The 23,751-nt window shown below is 40.8% G+C and overlaps 1 protein-coding gene across 17 annotated transcripts in view; it reads right to left on the reverse strand.

Moving 5' to 3' along the window:
* Window positions 1-23,751, reverse strand: part of TRERF1 (transcriptional regulating factor 1) — a 334,655-nt gene that overhangs the window by 263,701 nt on the left and 47,203 nt on the right. For 6 of the 17 annotated variants that reach the window (XM_072642171.1, XM_072642170.1, XM_072642169.1 and 3 more), the window contains exon 1: window positions 23,187-23,714. The exons of 4 other annotated variants lie outside the window; for them this stretch is intronic. The gene's annotated coding sequence lies outside the window, so the exon portion shown is untranslated. Of the gene's footprint in view, window positions 1-7,364; window positions 10,639-23,186; window positions 23,715-23,751 lie in introns of those variants that run through there. 7 more of the 17 variants (XM_072642166.1, XM_072642159.1, XM_072642160.1 and 4 more) reach the window with 4 other exon arrangements.

A 23,751-nucleotide genomic window follows, 5' to 3' on the forward strand; every position in this document is an offset into this window, starting at 1 on the left:
TCTTTGGACTTGTATCCCTAGCATCTCACTTACTGCCTGGCATAGAGAAGATGCTTTGTGATGAATTTATCTTAGAATCCTCATTTTCCTTCAATGTGTGGCTCAGATGCCACCTTTCCTGATGTAACCAGTTACAACTGCTGCCCCCTAAATTACCTTCTATTATTTTGTATTATAATAGCGAACATTTATGTAGCACTTATGTGTGAAGCAGTGTGCTAAGGTCTTTAACAATAATAACAGCAGCTAACATTAAATATTGCTTACTATGTGCCAGGCAACATGCTAAGGTCTTTAATAATGATAGCTAACATTTCTATAGTGCTTACTGTGTGCCAGGAAATGTGCTAAGATCTTTAATAACAGCTAAAATTTATACAGAATTGATTATGGGACTGCCACTATGCTAAGGGCTATAATAATAGCTAACATTTACATAGGGCTTACTATGTGACAGTCATTGTGCTAAGTGCTTTACAATTACTATTTCATTTGATCTTCACAACACTACATGATAGGTGCTACTATTATCCCCATTTATAGATGGGGAAACGGGTGCAAACAGAAGGTAAGTGACTTGTCCAGGGTCACACAGCTAGAAAGATTCTGAGCCTAGATTTGAACTCAGGTCTTCCTGACTCCAGGCCTTGCACTCCATCCACTGCACCATCTATCTGCTTTTGTTGCTGGAAACTGAATGAGATGCTTACTCTGTATTTACCTGTAAGGTGTATATGTTATATTTACATCTACCTGTACATTATACGTGCGGCCTCCCTCTATACAGACAGGAGTTGTTCCTGAACTCCAGTCTATGTGAACTCATTTTTGTTTACTTATTTATTTTTTAAATATTCTGATTAACAGGGCAGCTAGGTAGCTCTATGGGTAAAACATTGGCCCTGGAGTCAGGAGGACCTGAGTTCAAATCTAATCCTAGGCAAGTCACAACCCCAATTATCTCTCTCAAAAATATTCTGATTAACAATTTCAAGATATTTCAAGGGATCAGTTGTCCCTGGCCTGACAGAACTATATCTATCAATAAAGGATGACGGCTAGCAGGAGGTAGAAGCCTCAGCTCTGGGGGACTGCAGGAGGCCCTTTTACACAGTAAATGTACTCCTGTTCAACCTGGCCTCCCTTGTACCTCCTGGCCCTTAAAGTGCCCTAGGGTCTCTGCCTCTGTAATATAGACCTATTTCCCTGCCCCAAGTTGTCCCCTCCTAGTCAAAATTCCAGGATACTTGCAGGGACCAGAATTATTAGAAATAGCACTGATTAGAAGAGCTAGGCTTAAATTCCAGTTTTCTTCTCAGCACCAACTTTAGCAAGTCACTTAATCTCCGAGGGCCTCCATACACTCATCTGTAAAATGAGGGAATTATTTCATTTAGCAAAATATTCTCTTCTAGTTCTAAATCCTATGACTCCCATCATTCCACTAGTTACCAAGAGATTTCTACTCTCACCTCATCCAAACCCAATGTCTGTTCAGTTTCAAAGTCAAATGAGTGCCACCTTCCTTCAGTAGAATATTTTTTCCTGTTGATAGCCTAACTTCCTATCTTAGGAAAGAAGCGGAAAAAAAAAAAAAAAAGGTTTTTTTTCTCTTACTTGGCAAAAAAAATCCCTAGAGCCTAAAACACAGCCCAGACTTAACAGCAAACTTTTCTTGCTCTAGTGATACAGTCCCTAAAAAGTTTAAGGTTTTCTGCCTTTGACCCTCCCAAGAAGAGTCTCTACCTATTTTGGTCACTCAGATTCAGACAAGACAGAGTTCGAAATCTAACTCTTCAAATAAATCTTACCAGACCAACAAAGGACAACATCAAAGCACAACCTGAGCCAAGTCAGCACACCCCAAGTCTATGCCATTCAATAATCAATATTAGTCCTTGTTTAAGCCACACCAAACAGCAGAAGTGGGGAATCTTCTTTTTAATAAGGGCCACTGAGTCAAAAAAAAAAAAAAACAACTTAAAGACCAAACAAGTGAAAATCAACTTAAATTGACTTTTTCTTGGATGACATGAAAAGTTTAAGTTCATCTGGTTTTCAAGTTAGGGAAAAAGAAAACAAACTTCATTGGTGAATTTAATAAATGTTTTAAAATACACTGTTCTATTTCCAAACCCTGCTTCCTGCATTCCAGACCTCCTCTTCCCTCTTCCACCAGGAACTTGGACTCTGCCCCAGAAACTACTTAGGACTCCGAGAAGTGAGCAAATCTTATCACTTTCGGGCCATTTTCCACTCATAGAGCCCCAGGCATATACCTATCCCCTTCCCTAACTCTCCATTATGTATAGTCTTTTACCATTAGAATGGAAACTCCTTGAAGATAGGGACAGTCATGTTTCCCAATCTTTGTACCTCCTACAGCCAAGAATTCAAACTCTGCTTTAGAGAACACAACTCCGATGGACTGGCCATGTGTTTCAAATACAAAAAGCTTACCAAAAAGACTATTTTATGGAGAACTCACACAGGGCAGGCAATCACATGGTGGTCAGAAGAAGCGATACAAGGACACTCTCAAGATTTCTCTCAAGAACTTTGGAATTGATTGTGTGACATGGCAGACACTGGCACAGGACTGCTCAGCATGGTGTACCCACATCAGAAAGGGTGCTGTGCTCTATGAGCAAAGCAGAATTGAGGCAGCTCAAAGGAAACACAGGATGCGCAAATTTGGAGTATCCACTCCAAATGTTCACGTGGACTATTTGTGCCCAGTCTGTGGTAGAGCCGTATTGGTCTGATCAGCCACAGTGGGACACATTGAAACTTGACTTTACCACAGTGATGCCATTTTGATCCTCTTCCAGAACAAAGACAACAACCAACCAACCAACCTCCTAGTGCTTAGCACAGTGTCAGCCAATAATAAAAGGTTAATAAATGCTTCATCATTCATTCATATTATGATCAGTTCGGGGGAGAGAAGACAATGCAGAAAGTGAGGGTGGTGGAGGAAGAGTGTAAGAAGTACAGAAAGAGGGAAAAAATGAAAAAAAGAAACAAAGTAGGGAAAAGATAAAAAAGGAGACCAGAAAGGGAAGACAGAGAGGGCAGGGGAAGGGAGGGAAAAAGAAATCTAAGTTATATGGTAGTGATAATGGAACACTGAAAATAAATAAAATTAATAAAAAAGAAAAAATATAAAGACAGGCAAAACCAAGGTCCCTGCCCTCAAGGAGCTCACGGTTTTTTTAACAGGGAAGACATATGTTCTTGAATTCAAATCTGGTCTCAGACACTAGCTGTCTGACCCTGGGCAAGTCACTTAACCTTGTTTGCCCCAATTTCCTCATCAGTAAAATGAATTGGAAAAGGAAATGGCAAACCACTCCAAAATCCTTGTCAAGAAAATCCAAGTGTGGTCATGAAGAGTTCGACACAATTTAAACAACTGAACAACAATAAGCACTGTAAATGGAAGGCAATCACAGAGACAAGTGATTAGCAGAGTCCTAAGCCATCAAAGATTCGCTCTCCATGGGACTGGAGAAGGAGGAATCATTTAAGAATAAATGGAATTACTAAATAATTGAGTATTATTAGAATACTAGCTGAGCTGCAGCAGCAGTAAGTGACCAGCCCAGTATTATCCAGTGAATACAAGTCCCCATTCTTGTTATATGGCATAAACCAGAAATCCCCAATACAGGTAACCTATGATCAAAAAAGAAGTCAGTCTGTACTGCCACTGTGGCCAGGCTGCCCCTCCCCCACCAACGACCCTCCCACTCTGCTACCCCCAGGAATCATATGACTCAGGGGAAATCAGTAGATGGTCAAGGTCTGACCAGGTTCGAAGCTACAAGGGTCAATAAAAACTTAGTTCTGGAAGAGACATTCAAAATTTAAGCCACAATTATTAAATATCTACTGTGCCAGGTACTATGCTGAACAATGGAATGGAATGCAAAGAAAAAAATAAAGTCTTTCCCTTCCAGGAGATTCCATATGGAAGGGCAAGAAAACCTACATAGATAAGGAAATACGAAATACATGCAAAGTAAAGAGGATAAGGATAGGCTTTCTGTAGGGGGTAGCACTTAAGGGAAACCCTTGAAGGGAGATAAGGATTCAAGCAGCCAAAATAATGTGCTTATAATGAAAGAGTAAAGTTTAGTTCTAAATCATCAAAAATGGGGACAGGGAAAAGATTCATATCTTACCTTTTTATATTATGTGAAATTGCCAGTAGTTAATAACCTCTATTCTGATTATTCCCAATCCACAGCTCCCTCATTCCCAGAATCCCAGTGCAATATTTACATGCCTTAGAAAATAAGCAGTAGGACTGCCCACTGACAGAAAAGATTTGCAGGGAATAAGCCCCTGGGAAATGGGGCACAGACATTGTCATTCTGGAGCCAATTAACTCGACTTTCATATGAATGAAGAACACCCCACGTGTGCTGAAAACAGACCAGATCTCTCTTGTGTCCTGTTCTCTCTACTGGGGAAAGTCAAGTCTCTCTCCCAGCCCCAGCTGGAACATAGCTCTCCTCCACATTCCTCATTTGGTCTGAGCAGAAAAACATATATTAGTATAGCCTTTCACAGATAAGCATGGGCATAAAGCTAAGCCAGTTGAAGGTCTCTTGCTTAATAAAATTATGATCATTACTAAATAGTAATTGCTTCTCTTTTACCCAGGAACCCTGAGGGTCTTCCCCTTCCAGTTTGATTTTTTTTTTATTAAAGGGCCCATCCCTTGAGTAACTAGTTAAAGAGGCCTATTCATTGAATGAGTTTATCTCACTCAAAGTGAGAATGTGATGAAAACTGAGCCTGAAAGGGCCAGGGTCTCACATTGCATCCTGGGCCATCTCCAGTCATCCTGATGAATATCAGGCCACTGGACCCAGATGGCTCAGAAGAAGAAAGTGAGGTTGGTGACCCTGCACAGCCCTCCCTCACTCAAATCAAAGTCAACTGCAACTTGTCATCATCGTGATGATGGTCCTCATGGTCCTCTTCCAGAATGAAGGACAAACACAACCACAATAGATCTTCAAAGAACTGCAACCAGGTTCATGTGTCACTTATACTCTCAGCATCTCTATCTTCTTACCAAGAGTACAATGGACTAAGAGCAGGAACTGTTTCCAATTTTTGTTGTCAACTCTTTTCTTTGTATCCCCAGCTTCTGGAACAGAACCTACCTTACATTTAGTTGTTGAGTCATTTCAGTAGTGTCCTATTCTTCATAACCTCATTGGAGGTTTTCTTGACAGAGATGCTGGAGTGGCTTGCCATTTCCTTCTCCAGGTCATTTTACAGATGAGGAAACTGAGGCACACAAGGTTAAGTGACTTGCCCAGGGTCACATAGCTAAGGAGCATCTAAGATTGCATTTGAACTCAGGAAAATAAGTCTCCCTGATTCCAAGTCCAGTGCACTATCCACTGCACTACCTAGGTGCCCTATATTACATATAGTACCTTCTCGTGTATTTCAGTACTCCAATGCATCTGTGATCTCAGTGATTTGAAAGTACCCTCTAATAATGTGGTTTTACAACCCAGCTATGCCTGCACTTCCTTCTTGGTAACTTCTGGCCTCTCCAGTTCCCTGAAGAGGATTTTTCCTGACCTTTTACAGACAGATATCCTTAGCATACCCCACTGGGGCACTGGGCCATTCACCCATCACCCTTCCCCTCCCCTTACCAGCCCATCTTTTTCTATCATATATTTCCCTGGTGATATGTTTTGCTCCTGTTCTTTGAATTTCCTCATTCACCATGCATTGCTGCCTCTTCACATTCAACATGTACCTTTCCATCATTCTCTCTGTAATAATCCTTTTCGATTCTTCAGAGACCCTGGTTTCCATGTTTTGTAGTCAGGCAACAAATCTTGCTATTAATAACAATAACTGACTTTGATACAGCACTCCAAAGTTCACAAAGCTTACTGATCTTGACAACAACCCTAGCAAGTTGTTAGGACAGCTATTACTAGACATAATTTATAATTTAATTGAGGCTTAGGGGTTAAGTGAATTAGTAGCATCACCAGCTATAGGCAGAATGATCCAGGTCGTTGGGCATCCCTGGCTCCTTCCATTACATTTAACCTTGCCTCATTTGAAGGTTCTCATTCTCCTCCCTAGAACAGCTAGGTAGCCCATGGGATAGGTGGCCTGGCCTACAATGAGGAAGATTCATCTCTGTGAGTTCAAAATCAGCCTCAGCCACTTCCTAGCCATGCAGCACTGGGAAAGTCACTTAACCATTTGCCTCAGTTCCTCATCAGTAAAATGAGCTGAAGAAGGAAACAGCAAACCACTCCAGTACTTTGCCAAGAAAACCCCAAATGGGGTCATGAAGAGTCAGAAACAACTCAACAAAAAAAATCCTCCCCATTTTCTTTCCTCTAAGATAAACAATTCCAGTTCTTCCAAGTATAAATTTAACTTTCCAGAATGTCAATAATCTTGGCTTCTTCTAGAAAAAGTACTGGATCGGTAGTTCATCAGGGTCAAGATTCAAATTCCCACTCTGACTCTTGCCACCAGTTTGCCCTGAGTCAAGTCACTTACCATTCTGGGCTTCAATTTACTCAACTATAAAATAAGATTGGAGTAGACTGGTAGTGTTAAACTCAAACAGAAACAGAGACACTAAACTGTACATAAGGATAAGTGCAGACTGTATATTGACTTAGAAAACTACATATTCACTTTATTTGTGTTCAATGGTATTTTTAATCTGGTTGGAAAATGCTGTTGCTGCATGCTTGACACCTCTAGGACAGATGATCTATCTATAAAGTCCCTTTCAGAACTAAATAAACCTATGATTATAAATTTACTATTATAAATATTATAAATCCTATGACTTATGAATCCAAATAATCTAATTCCATCTGCCTATGGATATAGTGGAGCCCAGAAGTACATGCAAGAATTAGGTAAAGATCCAGACTGGGCTAAGTATAATAAAAAACTAAGATTATTATTCCATGGTCAGGATTTTGGCTTTGATCAGAACCTGCAGGTAAGGGTAAAGAAGTAAAGAGAGAAAAGGCAGTTGACAAAAAGGAGAAAGAAATGCAGAGAGGCATTTGATGATAAAGAAGCAATGACTATGGGGCAGAGGGATATGGGCAAGAAAAGGAATCAAGATAGTACCGAATTATAACTGAAAGAGAATAAGCAAGCCAGAAGTTTCTCAGCTAGGCACAGTGGATAGGTAGTACAATGGATAGACTCCTGACTCCCTGGACTCAGGAAGATCCAGTTCAAATCTAGCTTCAGATACTTACTGTGTGAAACTGGGCAAGGCACTTAACTGCTATTTACCTCAGTGATCTCAACTGTAAAATGACAGTAACAGTACCTACCTCCCAAGGTTGTTGTCAAGATCAAATGAACGATTTTGTAAAGAGCTTAGCACCATCCTTGGCACATAGTAGGCACTTAATGAATGCTTGTTTTCTTGCTTCTCTCTGAGTTAGAGGAGAAATTGAAGGGAACATTCTATTAGATAAACACTTATTAAGTGACTACTCTGTGCAAGGCTCTGGAGATCCAAAGACAAAAATGAAAACAATCCCTCTCCTCTAGGTTACATTCTGTTTTGAACAAGTCTTTAGTCAAATCCCTCCAAGTTTGAAGGCAAACTTCTCCCCTGAAAAATACACAGATGGCAAAGAACCAAAAGCAAAGTAGATATCTGCTCACAGACTGGAAAAGAGCGAAACAAATTGATGTTCATGACTTTAATGGAATACTGTTGTTGTTTTTCAGTTCATAACTCCATTTGGGGGTTTTTATGGAAAAGATACTTGAGTGGTTTGCCATTTCCTTTTCCAGTTCATTTTACAGAGAAGGAAGCTGAGACAAACAGAGTTAAGGGACTTGCCCAGGGTCACACAGCTAGTAAGGGGGGTCAAATTTGAACTCAAGTCTTCCTGACTCCAGGCCCAGCGCTCTATCTACTGCACCACTTACCTGCTCCAGAGCAATATGACTATGCATTAATTAATGATGGATGAGATGAATAGGGAGAAGTATGGAAAAAAAACTTACGTGAACTGATGAAAAAAAAAGAACCAGAAAAAAAACCAAAAAATGGCAGTAATATAAATGGGAAGAACAAGAAAATATTAATTAAAAACGAATGCTGCAAAATTATGACCAAGTTTGACCCCAAAGATGAAAGATGAGAAGCCACACCTTCCTTTTTTAATATGTTGGTCAGTTTTGCTTAACTTTTTCTTTTTTTTTAAAGGGATTTTCAAACTGCTTAATTCCCTACTAACTGGACAGGACAGAGTTGGGACAAATGGGAACCTAAGTTGATATAAAAACAAAAAATATCACTAAACATTATTTTAAATGACTATGGACTTGCCAACATCCTTAAAGACACCTGAAATGAACACCTTTGTATATATTTGGAGGCATGTTTTCTCCCCCATTAGACTGGTAAGTTCCCTGAGGGCAGGGACTATCTTTTCTTTTTGTACCTCTAGCATTTAACACAGTACTTGGCACATAGTAGATGCTTACTTAATGTTTGTTGATTTGTTGATTTGATTTTTCCTAGCAACATTTTTTTTTATTTTTCTTAAACACTATATAAGAAAACATCGTACATAGTTACAGCAAAATCGTGAATGATTGACTTTGTTAGACTTAGATCACTGCCTTGCTGAGAAGAGCTAAGACAACTCCAAAAGACTCATGATGGAAAATGCTACCCACATCCAGGGAAAGAACTATAGAGCCTGAATATAGATCAAAGTATACTATTTCCCCTTTTTTTGTTTTTTCTTTCTTGTGCTTTTTACGTTTTGTTCCGATCCTGCTTTCACATGACTAATGGGGAAATTTGTTTAATATGATTGTACATGTATGGGGGGAAAATTTAGAAGACAAAATCTGAAAAAAGTGAATGTTAAAAACTAAAAATTATTAAATTTTTTAAAATTAGTCTATGGGAACCCCACCAATATTAACATTAGTAAACCCTCTAGATATTTATCTATGGTCCTTGGCATTTAATACAGCTAGATACATTGACTTAAAAGACTATGCCATTTACAGTGATTCTTAGAACTAATTCTGTGATGACCTAATGCCTCCAATCCAGTATCTCCTGAATTTCTACTCTGTATATTAATAGTATTATGAAAAGGAGGGTGAACTGCTTGATGGGACTCTTTTTTGCCTGGATCTCCAATAAAAGCCCTGAGATTTTACAAAAGGTAAACAGAATAAGCCTCCTGTTTCTCAGTATATTGTCAAAATTCTGCATAATTTGTCAAAATAAAATTGGTTATAATTTATTTCAAAGCCAAAAAAATTAATAATAGTGGGAGGACAATCATGAATTTCAACAAGCTATTTCTAAAAGACTGGAAACTAGTTTAAGAAATAATAGAGTGGGAAAGCTAGAAGGAAGGGGAGTTGTTTTCTCCAAGATTACTTTCTATCTGTTTTGTTTTGTAAACATTTATTTATTATGTACAAGTTGTCTCACACTATAGAATTAGGGTCCTCTAGGGCACGGACTATTTCATTTGTGTCTGTAACCCCACTGCCTAGCACAGCACTAGGCACTAGGTAAACACTTAATAAAGGTTTAATTTATTATCAACTGACTGATGGTGGCTGGAGAAAATCCTCTTAAAGAACCCTAGCTCTCCCCCAGTATACCTGAATCTGGTAGAGAGAATATATGACTTCCCGTAAACATAAAAATTATTTTCCCCTTTGCAATTTTTGCATGTGTCCATCATGTTATTACACTACAATTATAAGAGTATATTTTCCATAACTCTTTTTGGCATTCAATTCCTTCCAACCCCAAGATTTCAAAGCTTTCCCCACCAGAGACTTCTCACTCCCACCCCACTCAACTCAAACTAGCAAGTTCTCTTAATCAAAAAAAAAGAAAAAGAAAAATGGGGATGGGGGTAGAATCACAGCTGCTGAAAAGAGCATTTGCTACAAGTTAAAGCCTTCAACCTTTTTTCTGTTTTCTCTCTCTCTCTCTTTTTTTTTTTTTTTTTTTTTTTGCACATAGCATTTATTTTTTCAAGGACACATCGCCCCTCCTCTATCAGAAATCTTGCATTAAGTGTTCATGTGTAGAGAGCGGTTGGGGAGGAGAAATCTAATATTCACTGGATTTCCTATTTTGACTAAACCAGCACAGACAGAAATACAGATAAGGCCTCGGATAACTGATTTAACAAAATGTCACTTATTATAAAGGATGGGGGATGGGACAACATTTGCATTCCTTTGCTCAGTAAGAGCCAGAGTCAAAGGATGGCCTCCCTAGTCATGAGGCAGAAACAGGGAAGGGAGGGTGACCCTTAAGAGATGATTTAGTCCAACTCTTTCATTTTACAGCCACAGAAACTGAAGACCAAGGGAGGAGAATTTGAGCATCTTCGAAGGCAAAAAGTGACCTGACTCCAAAGACATACAGCTAAAGCTAGTTTTTTTGTCACAGAGAAAGAATTAATCTTGGACTATCCAGTTTCTTTTGCAATTCAAAAGTGAACTAGAATTTTCAGTTTCCATAGTAGGCCAAGCACAACCACTACTACTTCCCTGAGAAAGATTCCCCTTGTACTGTCTCTCCATTTTCTGTTTTTCCAGTAGAAACAAGAAAAAAACTGCTTCCCCTCCCCCCCAAGCCCTTCCCATTCTGGGTCCAATCAACCTTTCTAGACCCTTCACAACCTTTCTAGACTCCCTTTCTCACACCCTAAACTGCCCTACTTTGCTATACTGCCTTTTCTTTCTATGGCAGTTTCCCACCTCCACACCTTTCCACAGGCTGTTCCTCTACTCTGCCAAGAATGCTCCACCTTCACATCCCTGTCTTAGAACAATCCTTGGCTTCACAAGTACCACAACCTCCGAGTCTCCCAAATGTTAGCTCTTAACCTCACACAAATTGTTTTTCATTTACATTAGCCCCTTTGTGGGCAAAAGATGTTTTCACTGTGGTCCCTGTATTCCCCCAGAGCTTAGCACAATATCTGGCACACAGCAGGTACTTGAAAACACTGTGGCACAGTTGAATGAGACTCTAAGAGTCAGAATGGTTCAAATCCTGTGTGATACTAGCTACATGACTTTGGGCAAATCACAACCTATCTGAGTCTCAATTTCCTCATCTCTAAAATAAGGGTCCTGGACTAGATGGCCTCTGAGGTCTCTTCCAGCTCTAAGCATATAAACCACTGAATTGAATTCACATAGTCCTCTGGGTTGCTTTTCTCCTCAAACAAATTACATGAAAACCAGTCTAGTAAAAAATCATTATCCCACTAAAGACAGAGCCCCCTCTATAAGAATTCAAACCAACACACACCCCTCCCCTTCTCTGGATTATATTGTTTCATGTATCCAGTTCTAGTCTCCCCAAGAAGACTATCAGCAATCTGAAGGCACAGGCTGTGGGTTATACTCCCCACCCCCCACCCCCCAACCCCAAGAGGTGCCCATCTAGCCCACAAGGAGGGCTCTACAGGACTCACGTTCTATTTTAAGCCAACATCTAAATTCCAAAAAAAATCAAAAAGAATAAGAAACACACCTAATGTTGCCATTTTGAGTATGATTTGGCATGAAAACCCTTCATGGAAGCATGGCGCCTCATCTCCTCCACTTGCCTCCTTCAAAACTCAGCTTCAGTGGCAGGTGTCTGTAGAACAGGTGATCACCTATCTTGACCCTGTATCCAGACATATTGGACATTTTGCTATACCTCGCACACAATGCTCCTTTTATCACTCTCTGCTCTCTTCACTTCTGTCTCTTAAAATCCTTGACTTGAGCAGGAGACCTTTCCCCATATCCTCAACTGCAGCATGAAAGGTTCTTAGTCAGCTTTTGTGTCATCTCCAGTGCACCGTTGGTGGCGTTGTGAATTGAACCAATGACCGTTGGAACACAATTTGGAACAATGCCCAGAAAGTTATCAAACTATGCACATCCAGCTGTAAAACTACCAGGCCTATCTCCACATGGCTCCACCACCCCTCACCCCCATCACCAACCCTGGAGTCAGGGAGGCCTGAGTTCAAATCCAGCCTCTGTGACCCTGGGCAAATCACGTTAGTTTTCCCCTCTGGAAAATGAGTTGGACAGGAAAACACAAACACTCCAGTACCTTTACCAAAACAAAACCAAGTGGGGTCATGAAGAGTCGGACAGGACTCGACAACAGGCCTATACCCACCAAAAGTATCTGAGCAAGAGGAAAAGGATCTCTATATACAAAAATATTTGTAGCCACTCTTCATAGGAGCCAAAAATTGCAAACTAAGAGGCTATTCTATCAGGGAATGACAAAATGAATGACAGAATGGAATGGAATTGTATTGTTTCATATGAAATGGACAAGTGCAGAAAAATTGGGAACAACTCTATAAAGTGATGCGGAATGAAGTGAGCTTAGAATTAGAATAGTAATTTATACAATAACACCATATTTAAAACAACAACTTTAAAAGACTTTAGAACTCTGATCAATACAAATATGAACCACAAATCCAAAAGAGCAAGGATGAAACATTCCACTCACCTCCTGACAAAGAGGTGATGAACTTAAAATGCAAAAAAGAGATATTTATTTTTAGATATGTGGGAATGTTTTGCCAGATCATGTAGCCTATGTGGTACAAGCTTTCTTTTGAGTTTGTCTGGTTTTTTTAATTGGCTCAAAGGAGGGTGAGGAAGGGCAGTGAAATGGGAGAAGCAGATTAGTTTTTTAAATGCTTATTTGGAAAAAAAATAAATTCAAAATAAGACATTTGTGTTTGTCACAGGCCCTTTGGCAGTCTGGCAAAGCCTGTGGACCCTTTCTCAATCAGTAAGCATTTGTTATTGTGCTATCTGCTAGGCATGGTACTAAGAGCTGAGATACAAAAAAGAGATATAAAGTGCTTGCCTTCAAGGAGCTCACAAACTAATGATTATTTCTCAGAATGTTTTCAAATAATTGAAGGAAATGTTAAGTTCCAGTTAGAGGTGAGTGGGGAAAAAAAGATGGAATTTTCTTCCTCGTTCAAGTGTACAGATACCCTGAAATCTATCCACAGGATGGACCCCAAGGTAAGAACCCCAGTATTAGGTAGGACCTTCTCCTCTATGATTACCTTCCTCTGTGATGTTCAGCAAGTCATTTCCCCTTCATAGGCTTCAGTCTCCCCATCTACAAAAATCTACTGCATTACAAATTCTCTGAAATCCCTACCAGCTCTAAATCCATGCCCTTTAAGTCTTAAACTTATTTGTAAATCTTAGCAGAAAACCACAATGCTATGTCATATGACAGAGACCCAACTTTAAAAATACCCTAAATACTTCTATCTCAACCACCTGAATATTTCACACTAATGTTTTATTGGTCTAAATTACTTTGGGTTTCCCATGACCTTTATATATTTTTCTGCACTATCTACTCACTAGAGGATTAAATTATATGAATTTCTTCTACCATTCCTTTATATTTCTCATTGATTCACTTCCCTCCATCTCAATCTATGGGGACCAAATCAAACTGAGAGGAATAAGACTGATCTTTCAAAAGAGACCTCACAGTGCTAAACATATTCAATTTAATAAAAAAATAAAAGTCAAAATGGACACTTCAAACTCAACGTATCCAAAACTGAGCCTATCATCTTTTCTTCCTAAATGATCTCCTCTTCCTAACTCCACCATTTGCATCAGACACCCACCAATTCTCTGTCTCCCACATTAAACCTTAGGTTATCTCAGACTACTCTCTCCTTCACCTACCAGGGGCATCCAATCCCAGACCTGCTGATTCTTCCTTAGCAATTTCTCTTATAACCAAGGAGGCAGCAGTTGTGCTGTGGAAATGTACCCTCTCTGGAATCAGAGGGGTCTGGGTTCAATTCTGGCTCTGTCACTTATCATTTGTATGATCTTGAACAATTCACTTAAACTCTCCAGACTAAATTTCCTCCTCTACAAATAGTAGAATTTGGGGGGGAGAATGGAGACACCTGGATTTTATAAACCATAAGGTGCCTTAGTCTAAATCCATGATCCATCCTTCTCTAGACTCACTGTCACCAGAGTACCATCTGTCTGAACTACTGCACTATTTCCTTATTTTCACTTCTCTTCTGTTCTCACATACTGCTGCCAGAATCTTTCAGATAGACAGATCTGGTCTTATCACTCTCCATTAGATTTTAAGTTTCTTGAGGGCAGGAACTGTCTTTTACCTCTTTTTGTATCCCTAGGGCTTAATATAGTGCCTGGTATGTAGTAGGTGCTTAATAAATGTTTACTGATTAATTCTGCTTATAAATCTTCAGTGACTTTTTATTGCCTCCAGACAATCTGCTGCCACTACACTACTAACAAACTGGCTGACTCTTCCTTCCCCTAGACATGCCATGCCCTCTCTTGTCTCAGGACCTCAATTTACATGGTTCCCTTCTGCCTATGTCTGCCATCTTCCTCTTCAATTACTGAATTCCCATCCATACTTTAAAATGATCCTCAACTATACACACCTAGCTGCCCATACTCAAATACTACCTCTTCATGAAGTTTTTCCTAATGTCTGCCCTTTCCCCACTCCCCTTGCTAATGAAAACCTGACCTTTCTTTTGCTACTACCATGGAGTGTACAGCGGAGGTGTCAAACTCCCTGCAAAGCCAGCAAAAAACTCCCCAGTGTAGTCTGAACCAGTTTAAAAGGTAATTGGGAAAGGTTTAACAAAGCAAAAAAAAATTCAATACAATATAATGTTAATTTGTGGTTTTCTAAGTCAATATGAGGCTCACAGGGAAACATTGCTATTTGAGTCTGATACTGCTGATGTGGAGTATCAAGATTATCTGGGATTGTCTCCTATCCCTACCCCTCAACAGACTGTAAACTTCAAGGATACAGAATCCAATATCATCTACCATTATTTAATCTTCAGCTCAGTCTATTAGTTTACTCAAGGAATTTTTGTTGACAACACTTAGCATGTGGTAGGTATCAAGCTAGGCACTGGGAGACAGAAAGCTAGATGCTTTTGAGATTTGCAGAGAATCTGGGTTCAGATCCTAGTCTCCTATAGTTCTCCTATTTCCTATATAACCTTAAGTCTTTTCATTGTTCTGGGCCTCAGTTTTCCTCACCTGTAAAATGAGGTGGTTGGACTTGATGCAGCCTAGAAGATCCTTTCCAGCTCTAATCTATGTGATGATATTAATAACAAGTGCTCAAGTAATTAATTCAAGAGAGATCAAGATGACACGCAAAAAACTGAGGCTCACCAGGCAAGGGCCAGAACTTCCAAGAGGAGAGAGAGAACACTTTCATTTGGGGCAGTCAGAGAAGGATGGCTTCATTCATCAACCAACAGATGGTTAGTTGTCTGAAAAATGCAAAGTCCTCGGCATGAGATTTTGTTGTTATTGTTGTTTTCCCCACACAGTTGTATTATTTCCAAAATATATTTCATCTCTTCCATCCTCAGGGGCTTACATTTGACCAGGGGGAATAAAACAGCTTCACTGATAAAAGTCCCTCACTGGTTATACATTGCAGTCTGGTAAAACCAACCATTTCTCTCTCTCTGTCTCTCTCTCTCTGTCTCTCTGTCTGTCTCTGTCTCTCTCTGTCTGTCTCTCTCTCTCTCTGCCCCCACTGCCCTCTCTGCAATATTCATTTTCAGTTCCACACACATACTCACTTTTCCTCCCTATAGAGCAACACCAACAAGATGTTAGTATTGAAAAGATGAGCTCCACTATCATGGGAAACTTAGGGTAACTAATAGAGCTCTGTGGTTTCCCCAAAGCATTCCCTACTACCCTCTCTGAGAGCAGCTAGGTAGAACAGTGGGTAGAGCCCCCTGGCCTGGATTCAGAGAGTTTAATCCAGGCCTCAGGCACTCACTAGCTGTATAACGCTGGACAAATCACTTAACCCTGTTTGCCTTAGTATCCTCATCTATAAAAATGACCTGAAGTAGGAAATGGCAAACCATGCCAGGATCTTTGCCAAGAAACCCCAAATGGGGTAGCAAAGAGTCAAATACAACAGAAACGACTCAACCCCACCACCACCACCCCCCTCATTCTCCTGTTCCACTGTAGGGCCAGCTCAAATGACCAAATATACATCTATGTTCCTGGCCTTCCCTCTTGGCATCATCCCCTCTCGCTTTAACAGGAATCCTGGACTCAGCTCCAGAGACAGAGGGCTCCCTAATAGAATAAGGCAGGGATGGGGAACGTTCTGCCTCAAGGCCCTCTAGTTCAGCCCTTTGACCAAACAGTTCTGTGAAGATTGGTCAGTGGGCCACACTTCAAGGCTTAGAGGGCCACATGTGGCCTCGAGGTGGCAGGTTCCTCACCCCTGGAATAAGGCCTTCCTACTTTCCAGAACTCCTTTATAGCCAGTCTTCCCCTATTTGAACAGAAGCTCCCTGAGAGCAAGGACGAGGTTTTACAATTGCATTCCAACAGCTTTACCACCATACCAGACACTGTCAGTGCTCAATAAAGACTTTACCTCTTTATCTAACTGGCAACCAAAGCATTCAAGTGTTAACAAGCAGCGCCCACTTTAAAAAGAATTCAAGAAAGTTTGTTCCATTAGGATAAAGCTAAAAACCCACGGGCAACCTGGTTTACACTTGATAACATCCTCTTTCTGGAGAGAAAGAGTTAAAATAAACTTTTGCACACCCAGGCTCAAAGAGTCTCAAATACCAAATTAGATGGAATCCAAATTAATGAAACTCAATTATACGTTGACTAGAACTAGCCGGGAAAGACATTTTTTCTTTGGGCATCAGCATTTCTAATAACATGATTTCAACAACGCAAATAGTATAACCTGAAAACAAGAGCAAACGGTAGTGGGGGAGGGGAAGGAAACAGTTGAGAGTAAAGGGAGGAGGTTTTCAGTGCAAGAATTAGAGAGTGATGGAGAGTCTGGAAGGGATATTCTTTTTTTTCTTTTTAAACATCTGAAAAGTGATGTGATTTAAGAAGAGCCCACCAAACTACCACCTAAGCAGCCCTTTACAGTCTGGGGGGTGGGGGGTGTCTAGAGAAAGAATGATAACTAAAAATGCAAAGGGGGCTTTCCTAGGCTATGGCTGAGAAAGGAAGGAGAGCCCCTTTGCAGAATTTCTCCCAAGGGGCCTGAGATTTAAATCCATGCCACTGACTATCTAATTTCTTAAACCAGCCTGGGAATCAGAGACGTCTTTTCCCAATCACATTACAACTAGTTTTCAAATAAATCTAATCCGAGGCCTAAATTACTCTGACTGAAGATTCTTTTCCCCAGAAGAAGGAACTCACTCCTACCTTTGCGCTGCTCAATAATGCAGTCAAATGGGCTAGGGAAAAAAAAAGCTTGCAAGATTTCTGATGCAGACTTAACTCTTTGGAGCTCCTGCTGTCACCATTTCCACAGTGGACCAAGCCTCTCTACTTTCAACTTAGAACAGGGTTCTTAAACTGGGCTCCACAGATAGATTTCAAAGGGTCCTTGAATTTGTTTTTTTAACATTTTGATAACTATTTCAATACAGCTAGTTTCCTTTGTGATTCTATGTACTTTGTGCATTTAAAATCATTATTCAAGAAGGGGCTTTCTTGAGGGAAGGCCTAGACTGCCAAAGGGATCTACAACAAACACACACACACACACACACACACACACACACACACACACACACAGAAGCAAAACAGATAGAGAACTCCTGGCCTAGGAAAATGAGGCATACACTGCAGGCGAAAGTCATTATGCAAGGTACCACGCCACCTTATACCCTTGCCTCTACGTTGCCAGCTCTTATCTGTATGTACAGAACCATAATTACCACTGACATGTGGAAGTCCAAGGGATTTTTCCCCTAAAACCTACATCCTCTGCACCTACTCCCACTCACTCTCATACAAAGACTTTGTTTTTAAAAAATCACCTATCCAAAAGCAAGTTTTGAAAAATCACCTTTAAATTCATTCATTCATTCATTCACCAAGCATTTATTAACCCCTACTATGTGTCCCAGGCAGTATTCTGGGTGCTTAGGGTACTGAGAGAAAACTATAGAGAGAAGAAAATTTAATTTGAATTTAATCAAAAAAAGTTTGTGTAGCCATGCCCAAAAAGAAACCTGGAATACTAAATTGCCTCAGTGAGGAGGAAGAGCAGTCCAGGCCTATCTATGCAGAGGTGGAAAGAATAAACACCTTCTCTCTCCCCCCCTCTCTCTCCTCCCCCCCAACACCCTCCCCCTACCCCAAAGCCCAAACCACCTTCTTTCTCAATACACTTAAGCGAGGCAAAGGATTCTCTAGCTCCTGTTAGCAATCCCAAGAATCTTGTAAGTCTTAAAAAAAATTCTAGCCCCTTTCTAGAAGTCTGTTTTGTTGTGAGGGGATAGGAAGGCTTATTTTACCCAGAAGAAAGGACTTCATCACAGAGCCACTCTCTGGCTCATGTTACTAAGACTGCACTAACTTCTCAAAAATGTGCCACACCACCCTAGCTGAGAAGCATTCCAGTAACTAAAACAAAGCTGTACTTTCACAAATCAAGCATTTTTCATTTCCCCCCACCACCACCTTATTCCTTTCATCCTTCATTGAGATGCTAATTCAGAAATTTCATTAATCCACACACATCACATCAGCCCACCCAGGACCCCACATCCATCCTCCTTCCCATTAGCCACCAGGCTTTATGAGGCAGGAAATAAAACCTGGGGGGACTGGGTATTGCTAGTGCACATTGAAAACCCAGCACCTGCTCCCACCACCTGGGATCGTAGCCTCTGGTCTGAATCAATCAATCAACAATCGTTATTAAGTACCTACTAAGCTGAAGGGGGAAAGCTTCAAGGGGGGGAGGCAGAGGAAGAAAGATAGATACAAAGACCTGATTGAAGGGAGGGAAAAAAACAATCCCCACCTTGTCCTTACCAAGCTTACATTCTATGGGGAAAACAAGTACAGGTAAATATAGGTAAGAGAAGAAATATTTACTAAGCTCTACTAAGTACTATATATCGTATCCATTATGTGTTAACATTTACAAGTATTGTTACATTTGGTCCTCACAACATAACCTAGGAGGTAGGTACAGTTGTCATCTCCTTTTTACACGTATGAAACTGAGGCAACGTAAATGCAAGATAATAGGAAAACGGATCCTTTTCATACCAATTTAAGAAAAGCTTATTTAGTCTTCTTCCCACTATATTCGTACTGAAAGATAAATAATATTGTTGTGAAAACCCACCTTAAGTATACAAGCTGTTCTCCATTATCCCATATGACAAGGTCACAGAAAATTTGGCTTCTTCTTTACCTACCAGCCTGCCTAATCAAAACAACACCCCCAAACATTCCTTAACTAAGCCACCTCCCCATCAAGGTGACTTAAATTCACAATATCACCTAGAATTTCTGGAAACCTATATATTCTTTTTCTGGGTCAGCGGACATATATACATAATGTTGGAGTCCATCTCTCATCTGTGAAATGGATGAAATCAGACCATACCCTCTTAATTCTCTGTTCCAGATTCATTTTCCTCATTTGTAAAATAAGTGTAATAACTACCTTATAGGGTAGTTGTGAGGATCAAATAAGATAGGCTATATAAAGCCTATGGAAATATTAATCAGTCATTTTCAGTCACATCCAACTCTTTATGACCCCTTTTGGGGGTTTTCTTGGCAAAGATAAAGGAGTGGTTTGCCATTTCCTTCTCCAACTCATTTTACATTTGAGGAAACTGAGGCAAGCAGAGTTAAGAGACTTGCCCAGAGTCACACATCCAGTAAGTGTTATCTAAAACCAGATTTGAACTCAGGTCTTCCTGACTCCAGGTCACTGTGCCATCTAGCTGTTCACACATCTTAAGATGCTATATAAGTACCATTTATTATTATTAGAGCTAGAAGGACACTTGAAGTCAGCTACTCCAACCCCTGCATTTTACAGATGAAGAAAATGAGGCCCAGAGGGATTAAATAACTTGGCCAAGGTCATATAGCCTTGTATATGCTCAGAGAACAACAACTAGTTTTAACTTTGGACAACCATAATTATTAGGCTTGGGATTCTACTGGGGAAGAAAAGAGTTGAAGAGGCTAATTAAAATTTTCAAACTAAGAAAAATTATTTCTGGATTACTCACAGTTTTGTATTGTCTGTACCATAGCCCCAAGTCCCCTTTTATCAGCATTATTTCAAGTCTGAACGTAAAAATCATAAGGCCTCATAATCTACATCCTGAAGAGGAAGTAATAATAACAATATTAATAGCAGTGAGCAAGCATTTATATAAGTGCACTTGAGCCTCACAACAACTCTGCAAAGCAGGTACCGTCAGGTAAGGAAATAGACTGGTCAAGAGAATTAGAGACAAGTCCTCATTAGCCCATTTCACAGATGAATGAATGAATGAATGAATGAAAACAGTTATTAAGTGCTTCCTTTATTATGTGCTAAGTACCGAAGGTACAAATAGGAAGGAAAAGTAAAACAACCCCTGGTCTCAAAGAGTTTACAATCTCATGGAGAAGACAACTAAAAAATGGACTCCACTATGACAGCCAACTCAAAAAAGAACAGCTAGGTTTCCAGAAATCCCAGTACAATCTCTTTCTACAAGGCCAACATCCTTTCAGTTGGCCAAAAATACCCCCTCGGCACAGATTCTAAGTCAACTACTTACTTAAACGGGCTTCTATTTCTCCAATACTTCCAGAGTAACTATAACCTCATAGTCATTCACAGAAATATTCTCACTGATCCCAAAGGATCTTTTGCTTGGTTAAAGGCAACCAACCAACTGCACCCCCAAGGCAATCAACCTCCTTTACAAACGTTGTTTCTAAAAACCAATACTTTAATATACAAATCTGGCAGAAAATATCGAAGGATTCAGTCCTTTCAATATCCACTTATCTAGGTATCTAACTCACCAAACATTCAAGGCACAAAATGTTTAAAAGAAGACAAAACAGATTCACACTTCAACATAGTCCACAGGCAACATTTTTTTCACAACTGTGCTTATATAAAATACTGTCTTACATTAGCCCATGTCACTCCATGTAAGCCTTCACTGTCAAATTGTGAAAAGGCCTGTGTTTATCATGGAATCTGTCTGCCCCAAACCAAGAAAAAGCACTTGGAGATGTCAAACCTTCTTTTAAAGAATCCGTTGGCAAAAAGGTCATCTGAAAAGAAGGAGCCCAAAGAGATGTGGTACTGCCTGGGTACCATTTCCAATATATCATACATACCAAGTACCATAATGCTTTTCCTTTTTGGGGCGTCAGGGGGGATGTTGAAAAAAAATATGAATTATGACTCGTGATCTTCCAAACCTTGGTCACATAAAGAACGTTCTGGGCTTAAAGACAAAACTACTGTCCCTGGTTTAATGGCCAACATGAAGGCGATAAAATACCTCATTTTGAAAAAAAATCAAATGATTCTTCTTGGCATGGAGGTGAAGCAGGACAGTAATTCTGCTATCCTGGGATAAATCTAAGTAAAGATTTTGTTCACTCTCACAACACTCTGCATAAGCACACACCCCAGACTCTCAATTTTTCAGCTGGGAAAAAATAACAGAGCTAATTTGTTTAAATAATGCCTAGTTAGAGAACATTCGTTAAGTGACAATAACAGTTTATTCCTAAGTGTCTAGAAGCTCAAATCCCTGAAGCAGGCTGTTTGAAAGCAAAACTAGAAGAAAAAAAGAAAGGAAAGGAAAAATCCACTGTCCATAGCATTTGGAAACTTTTACTTTTTATTTTTCCTGTTCTAATGAACTCTGGTCCACTGAGCAACCAAAAAACCTCAAAAACTTGCTGGGTCTCCAAAAGCTAGGCAGGATGGCCCAAGCCCAGCCTCAGTGAATAGAAAATTATTCTGGTAAAGTTAAAATCTGGATAATCAAGTGTCTGACAGGCAGGCAGACCTGACAAATCTGCAGAAATCAGGACAAGGCAAGGGACTAAGCAAGGCTGCTTGATCTACTAGCTAACTGCTGAACAGCTCTATTTGTTGGAATCTTTAAAAAGACCATTTTCATCAGCAAATCATTGCAACTATAAATTCCGTTTCTTAAGGCTCTCTCTTCAACACTTGTATATCTTCTTTAGGACACTGAGGAATGAGTTTCCAGATCAGAATTCAGCTCTCTCCCTAATGTGGCCTGCTAAAAAACGAACTCAGTTTACATGCTTCCATGTGACTTTTAAAAAAACTATTCTGCCGTCCCCAAACAAATGTCATTCCCAAGCATGTATTCCACAAAAACAGCACAAGCCATGCTGTCACCAACCTCTGTATAATCCACTCAACTTGCCAACAGTTAGGTCTAGTCTTGGGATGAGTTTAACCACTGAAAAGGCCAATCTGGAACACATGGAGGAACCAGAAGAGATTTTCCTTCTTGCTTAAAGATTCTTAGAAAAGCACATGTTCCAGGCACAAGGCTGGTTAGAACCTGCCAAGTCAGGTAGCCTTCACACCTTCCAAAGTGTAGATTAGCATGGGGCTCTGGGGGAAAAAAAATACCTGTTTCTCCACCCCCTCATTTATAGTTTCCTAGTCCCATACTCTCAATTTGGAAAGGGGCAGGGTGGTGATGAATTACAGAATGTACCCCTAATCTGTCCCATTTGGGTGGCTACACACTTAACTTCAGTTGAGTACCAAGACAAGCACATATACAAACTCCCAGCCCACACAGTTCAGGCATACCCCCACGGGCAAGGCACACATGCATGTCAAAAAACCCAAAAGGCACATCCCTAGGGTCCTGTGGTTCTTCGTCTGGAAGAATGCGGGCTTTATAACATTGCAACTCTCAATGGCGAGGCCCTCTCACCACCACACCCCACCCCAGGGCTGCCAATTAGGGCACTTGCGCCCCCCCCCCCCCACCTCCTTCACCAAGGATGTCTGGCAGCTTAGGGAGGGAGAGGGAAGAGAGGCGAGGGGAAGAAGGCCCTGCCTAGCCATACTGAAAGTAAAGGAGAAGAAAAAAACTTTTCCTCCCTCCACCCCCCCACCACGTCCTTCTTCTCTCTCCCACCCCCACCCTAACTCTTCCTCACAGAGGAACCCCAGCTAATGCAAAATGAAACTTATTAAGTTTCTTGCCTACCTTAGATGGCTCTGCAACAAGTGCATGTGTGTGCAATCCGACTAGGAGACCGGTCTCGGCTGGGGGAGTGGGGGGGAAGGAGGGGGTGCAAGACTGATGGAGTAATTTCAATATTAATTTATGACAGAGCCGCCTCCTCTCTCAGCGCTACTCACTTACAGTACAACCCTCCTCCTGTAAACAAATATCGCTCCGCCAGGAAACATACTCCCCATATGCATGGCCCCTTCCCCCCCTACTCAGTAGCCGCCCCCCCATCCCCTCAATGCATGCTCCCCACCCCCGCCTCCCTCCAGGAAGCTCCCAGCTCCTCTCGCAACCAGCCCTCTACCCCCTCCCTCCTCCTCCTCCTCCTCTCCTCCTTCTCCTCCTCCACCCTAGCAAGAAACTTACTCCGCATAAGCCTACACCCTCCCTTCAGGAAATCTACTCTCCATATGCATACAGCCTCCCCGCAGGAAATCTACTCCCCACTCCCCCACCCGGTCCCTATATGCATGCACCCCTCCCCTTTGGAGATCCCTCCCCCTCCTCCTCCTCCTCCACCAGCGTCCTGCCCGGCTAG

This window comes from Notamacropus eugenii, chromosome 2 (assembly GCF_028372415.1).
Source record: "Notamacropus eugenii isolate mMacEug1 chromosome 2, mMacEug1.pri_v2, whole genome shotgun sequence".
NCBI classification, from domain to species: Eukaryota; Metazoa; Chordata; class Mammalia; order Diprotodontia; family Macropodidae; genus Notamacropus; species Notamacropus eugenii.